General features: G+C 40.7%; 1 pseudogene; it reads right to left on the bottom strand.

Annotated features, from left to right (window-relative positions):
• Positions 1-6,595: 6,595 nt before the first annotated feature.
• On the bottom strand, positions 6,596-6,746 carry LOC149450963 (U2 spliceosomal RNA; annotated as a pseudogene).
• Between the last annotated feature and the right edge of the window lie 453 nt (positions 6,747-7,199).

Below are 7,199 nucleotides of genomic sequence, written 5' to 3'. Positions count from 1 at the left end.
GGAGTCTGGTGTGCTGTGCTGGGTACAGAAGGCTTCATGTACATGTAGTGTCCTCTGGTGTACAAAGTGTATGATTACGGGAGCTGTTCTGTCCTTCCAGGTGGAATCAGCAATAGCTAATAGTTTTTTCAATTTACAGTAAATTAAAAGAAAAGAAGAAAAATGCATAATACTACAGAACCCTAAACTCCCACCACTTCTGTTTTCCTCTCTAAAACACTTCATTCATATTAATATGAAGTCATAATGTTACTTTTGTCATGTCTAATCATTGATTCTAATTGATCTAATTCCATTCCAACAGATTTCATATGGATTTAACTTCAATGGGATTACTAAAGAAAAATGCTGTTCATTTATGTGAACTAAATGTTAGTAAATAGGTTTAGTGAATAAAAAGAAGCTATGGGGGAGATTTACTAAATCTGGAGCACTCAGAATCTGGTGCAGCTCTTCATGGTAACCAATCGGCTTCTAACTTCATCGTGTTCAATTAAGCTTTGGCAATAAAACCTGGAAGCTGATTGGTTTCTATGCAGAGCTGCAATAGATTTTGCACTCTGCCATTTTAGTAAATAACCCCCATATATGTTTCTTCTGAACACCAAGTCATATGATAGTAAAATGTTTATTATTATAAACCTTTCATACATAATTCAGTATTGAAAGCAGTTTACTTTTTTTTTTTTTTTAACAAATATTCATGTGGAAAAGTAACTATCCAATTTTCTAAGTGAACAGTCTCAGGTTCTTCAGTAAATCAACCCCAATGTCTTTCAGAATTGGGCATTTATCCTAATACATTGTTGCACTAAAATAATTCAAATTAACAAAAAAACAACAACAGATAAACAGTATGAAAACTATTATTATTACTACTAAGGATGTTTTACACTTTTTTGGCATTATATCTCACTGTTTGCAGTTTTCCTAAAGCTCAACTCCAAACAATTAAAAAAAATGATCCCTTGCAGTGCGGCTGTGCCTACAGTACAAAGGTTAATTTCTTGTTTTGGTCTAGGGAAAAAAAGATTTACTTACCTGATCCGCTCCAATCTGCATCTTTTATTCCTCGCCCTCCCATGGTCCAGGGTCCTGACATCATGAAGACCAAAGCAGGGGACTTAGCCCTGCATTGAATATGATGATGCCAAGGGACAAACCACTGCTGGACCGTGGGGGAGTGCCATCACCCCTTGACAAAAAGAGCTGCCAACCTTTGCAGTGCAAGGGGCAGCAAATTTAAATTCTCCTGAGGTTAGGCTTTAATGTAGTGCTAAAGTATAAACTTTTTTTGCATCAAGATAAAAAAAACCCACTACCTGTCCTATATCATCCCAAAATACTTACCTGGCTCCATGCTCCATGTCACTGCCACCTGCTTAAGCATTGCTCCCCTCCCTTACCGGTTTCACAGCCATAGCCATAGGATTCTGCTGCCATCAAACTTCCGTGAAAAGGGAGTGGGTTGTGGTTTTCTGGTACTGTATGTGTCTGTGGACAGCTCGGCATAGGACCCGAAGGGGGCGCACACACACATGGGTGCCTTCTTAGAATCTGGCTTGCTACAGGAGATGCCCGAAGGAAGGGAGGAGCCTATAGCACCTCCGACAAGGACTTATAGAAGAGGAGAAAAGTAATAATTCTGTGCAATATTGATGCACATTATCAAAAAAAACCCCAAAACCCAAAAAACAAAACACTACATGAATCATCTGCCCATATTCAAGATGGCCACAGCTAGAAAGGCTAGGGGATATTTTTTAAAGTGCTTTCTCAGCAAAATAAAGCATGGATGGGTGAAATTGCTGTGAATATGAAAAATTAATTAATTAGCCTTTTTGGTTTGTGGTGCTCAGATGCCATGTAGTTCAGCTTTAAAGAGAATATGTAATTACATAAATATGAAAGCAGATGGGCTTATGTATTTTCACATACAGATAACATAAATACCTGACCTTGTCTTTATCTCAGTCTCCTGAAAACCTCTGCAAAGTAGCACTCAGCCTGGAAAAGGGAGAGTTGCCAATCTAAGCCATTCAGGGCTCTACTGCATTGCATAGTGCTGTCAGTCTAACACTGAAAACAGTAACAGGAGATGAAGGATGACCTCATTATTGTGCTCAACCAATGCTGTGGCTAAAATCCTGGCATATAAGGGGCGTTCAAGTCGAACCAGGACTTTTGAGTTTATATAATAATAAACACATTTCAAGGAGTGTAAATTGCATTTTTTTTTTTACATACTCCCCTGCTACATTTATACACTTATCCCAGTGTTTAACTAATGCCCGGAAAGCTTCAGCATAAAAAGATTTGTCAGTACGACTGAACCATCCTAGGACAGCCTGCTTCACTTCGTCATTGTGTTCACCGTTCCCACAGAAAGATCCATCTCTTGTGCAATATCACAACAGGTTATGCATTGTCTATCCAGGATCCGACATTCCATGCACTGAATGCTCACAGGAATGACTGCTGTGGGCTGGGAACCACCACGGCCGGGATCATCACTAATGGACGTACGACCATCTTTGAAATGTTTACACCATTCAAATGTCCTACTGCGGCTGTGCGTCACATCACTGTCCTGTGCTTGAAGTCTTCTGTAGATATATGTGGGTTTTACGCCTTTCATCATAAGAAACTCCATCACCACACACTATTCCATGCATGCACTAACACTGCTGTCTGCCATCTTGATTAATGGTCTCTGGACTGGTCTGTGACATGTGGGCCACCTATCAGTAACAGGACACACTTGCCACTTACTACTGCATGTAGTAGCATCCCTTTTTATACCTGTAAAAGTCCCGGTTTGACTTGAACGCCCTTTGTATATAGTTCTCAATTATATATGTACATCTGAACAGTGCATGTCCATGGAGTGCTTCCTAGTTAGTATCTCAACACAGTGCTTTTACTTTACTGCCTCTAATGTCGGTGAAAGTTTATAGAATGAGCTGTATCGCGGTGTCATTAGAAACTAAAATGATGAGATTATGGAGCAAGAATCCTCACCCGCTCTGACATCAGCAACCTAATAATGAAGGTGTGCTTCCTTATTAGGTGCTGTCCTGAAAAAGAAATACAGTATGGCCATATTAACATATCTAGAAACATTTGAAACAGCATAATTCAGATGCCTGGGTACATATATATGCGGTGCAGTACATTGCATGTTATTTGCACAGGAACCACACCACATTCCTGTGCGAATCACATGCAATTTGTGTATGGTGCGATTTGAGCCATACACCGCACCCACACAAAAAAGGTGCAGGACCCTTTTTTGATTCCGCACTAGAATCGGATCGCATGGCTATTCACGCCTATGCGATCTGATTCTGCACATTGCACCATGTTTTGCGGACCACTTTTGGGGTGTTGTTAACTTAACATACACACCCACAGTGGTTTGCATGAATGGGGTGTGATACTGATGCGGTGCGGAATTCGCACTGAAAACGCTGCGAATTCCGCACCGCATCAGTGTGAACCTGGGCTTAGAGTACTTTATTAATGCCAAAGGGAAATTATTTAGATAAAGTTACATTTAACAACAATACAAACTCACAATAACAAATGAAAACAAAACATAATAACAACAATAAAGTGACCAATAACAACATAACCACAAATTAAAATAAACAAATTAAAACTAAATTAGCACTTTATTGTAATAAACCAACCATCCTCTTTAAACACTACATAGAATAACACCGATTGAAAAAATAACAGAAAATCAAACTACAAAATGCAAATATTGCACCACTTTCTCTAAACATTACTCTAAAAGTGATTAAACATAATTAACCAATGCTATCATAATATAAAACTACATAAAAATCTGAATCATAAACCAGATGAAATCCTCACATCTAGGGAATCTCAAACCTGAGATTTTGCAGGTGGACATAACTCCACTGCAGCATGTGCAATGCATGATGAAGAATCGGAGAATGAGGCAAGTTTTAAGGATGTGGTTTGTTTGCTAGCACTAAGCAGGTTCCACACTCTTATAGATTCCATTGTACAAATGAAACCAAAAGAGCTGATGTTTTTTCTTTTTTGCGGACCCTCCTAGCCCTTCTAGTGGAGATTTGTACTGTAGCTGCACCCAAACACTCATAGATCTACTGACAGCAACAGATAAATGGGCTTCCACTCTGCCAATCTTCCTTTAACTATTTATTTGCTTAGATGTCTAGAGGATAGAGGGTTGGGGACAAAAGATACCTTTAGGTGTCTTCAGCTCCTCTCACAGGCTAGTAGTGGACTTTAAGGATGAGTCGAAGTACTGTATTTGTTGTAGTGGACCCAGCGGCGGACTGACCATTTGGAAAGTTGGGCACTGCCCGAGGGCCCGGGGTCAGTAGGGGGCCCCATGAGATGCCCCTGGTACCTTTTTCATAGGCTTTTTTGAGTTTGGGCAAAGACGCAGGGGCCCCATGATCCCCTATTGCCCGGGGGCCCCATGAGTTGTCAGTCCGCACCTGAGTGGACCTTTAAGCCAGGACTGACAATTGACTAAGCAGAATACTTTCAGCTTCCTTGCCAGACAAAAAGGGGACAACATATAGTAATTTATGACAATACACAAGCAACAAATGGTAAGCCCTGGTAATAGGTAAGCTCTATGTGGGCACTCTTGGCAATACATATTCATTAAAATGCAGTCACAGTAATTGGAGCCCAGTCAGCATTTTTGCAAGGAAAGCCTTATGAAATATATTTGGCTTATGTGTGCATCTATGAAAATCTATTGCATGACCCTAACAGGTTTACAGGCGGAACTTTAAAACCTAAACCATTAAATCTAGAGGATCTGAACATCATTCTACAAAAAAATTCATAGAATACAAAATTGCTGCCCAAATTAATTTTGCATGGCTACATTTTTACATTGTGAGGCCCAACTGTATATGTCTCAATGTCTGTGTAGCTGAGACTACAGAGGAGATCAACAGACCTTCCAAGTATAAAAGTACAACATTTACAGTTAAATTCTCTCAAATGCAATAGAGGATTGATTGTATTTCATTACATAAACATGAAAAAGGGGCCAAGGAAATTAAAGTATATATACAGTATTTTTTCTCAAGCACACAGTACGGTGTGCAAAATAAATAGCAAAGTGAACCAAAAAAGTACACTAGGCTGTACCATATGGTTCCCTCCCAAAGATGAAGGATCCTTCCCTGACCCTTTTATTGGGTGTGAACACTCCTGAAGGGGAAAGACACACTGTGGTCCACCTACCTAAAAGGCCTGGCGGACCGAGTACTAGGCTAACCACTTCCCGACTGCCTATAGAAAATTGACAGCCAGTCAGGACTTTCGTCGTTCTGGATGAAGGTCATATGAAGTCCTCCCAGAATGAACCTCTCCCATGCTGTGGGCACGATCTGTCACTGGCTGTGTCCACCGAACACAGCCGATAACTGCTCAGTGTACTGCCCACTGCCAGTACCATGTGATCACTGTGACCAATCACAGCAGATCACATGACAATTGTAAACAATGAATGGCTTTGATTCATGACATTCATTGTTAAAATTGTGTTGTTAGCTGTGATTGATCACAGTGATCACATGGTAAACACAGGGCCAATCACAGCCCATCTGTACCATATGATTAGCTGAGGCCAATCACAGCTAATTACAACAAAACAAACTGAACGAATCGATTTAATTTAGTAAAATGCTTGCTTATCGCAGTGCTATTCATTGTTATAGGCTATCATAAAGTGTGAAAAAAAAAAATCCTGATCACTTCTCCGGAGTAGTACAATGTTACTAAGGTAATATTATATTGCTCTGGTCACAGTACATTAAAAAAAATCGTTAAAAAAAATATTTGAAAATATAAATGAAAAAAATGTTTTTTAATTTCTTAATTTTCCCAAAAATTATGACAAAAAATTAAAATTAAAAAAAAACATACCATACCTTAATCATTACCTTGGACTGTCTACTTTCCAAAAAGTGGTGCTTTGGGGGATATCTGTAGTGCCCTGACATTTTTGGGCCTCAAGAAATGAAATATACCGTCAGTACATTGATCGATTTTCAGATATATATAACATAGTTTGTGGACTCTATAACTTTCACACAAGCTAAATAATATATACTGATTTGGGATATTTTCACCAAATGTTGCAAAATACCTGGTATTGAAGCAGTTAAGGGCTCTACCAAAGAGAGGCCCCCCAAGGTAGGGAAGGAAGGAACCTAGCCTCAGTCTAGACCTCAATGCATAAACAATGGCCAGGCCTTACAGCCTGGTAACAAAAACTGTCCTAGTCTTAGCCAAAAGGCCTAGAAAATGGGGCTGTCAGGAAAAAAAACCAAGTGTTGTTGTGGCCTAGTGCCCATTCCTACTGTGGGTCCCAAACCCATATTGATACTAGGAGCACCCCCGGGGTCACCACCCCTATACAGCACTTAACACTGCAGGCTCCCTGCCTTTCCAACCCAAGCAAGACAAGGTAGCACTGCTCAAATAAGGAGGCACTGCGCCACTCAGTTAACTCCATACTAGAGTGAGTACTACAAACCCTCGCCTTACCAATTGGGCAGATTCCTTTCCTAGAGGAAGGTCCCTCAGGATCCCCATCATACCAGCAATGATACTATGGAGCAAACCATCCAAGCCAAAAAGCCAGAGTGATGGTGGAACACCCCTTTGGACACTGATAAGAACAGATACTACACTTGAATTTAGCCAAAAGGCCAAAAGGAGAAATTAATCATCTCAATAAGGGACACTTTCACTCTTGTGCCAGGCCAATTTTCAGATTTCAGCGCTGTCACACTTTGAATGCCAATTACTTAGTCATGCAACACTGTACCCAGGGCTTTTCAGCAGGAACAAAGGGGAACACAGTTCTGTCTCCTCCGTCACTGAATGTATGTAATGGCAAGGGGTGCAGAGGTGTGCTGGAGGGTCTATTGATGCTGGCTGATGGGGGATCTATTGTCACTAATGGGAATCTATTTTTGCATAGGAGTCTATTATTGCTGGGGGGGGTCGTATGTTGCTGAGGGGCCAGTTGTTGCTGGGAGGGATCTCCTGTTGAGGGAGGAGTCTATTGTTGCTGGCTGCTGGAGGACCTATTGATGTTGGCTGCAGGGAGATCTGTTGTTGCTGCTGGGGATCTATAGTTACTGGGGTGGTATTTTGTTGTGCGGTGTCCA

Source organism: Staurois parvus, unplaced genomic scaffold (assembly GCF_062004578.1).
Source record: "Staurois parvus isolate SC_StPar_1 unplaced genomic scaffold, SC_StPar_1.0 ptg000556l, whole genome shotgun sequence".
NCBI classification, from domain to species: Eukaryota; Metazoa; Chordata; class Amphibia; order Anura; family Ranidae; genus Staurois; species Staurois parvus.
Note: the sequence above shows the minus strand (reverse complement) of the source record. Positions and strands in the feature narration are given on the sequence as shown.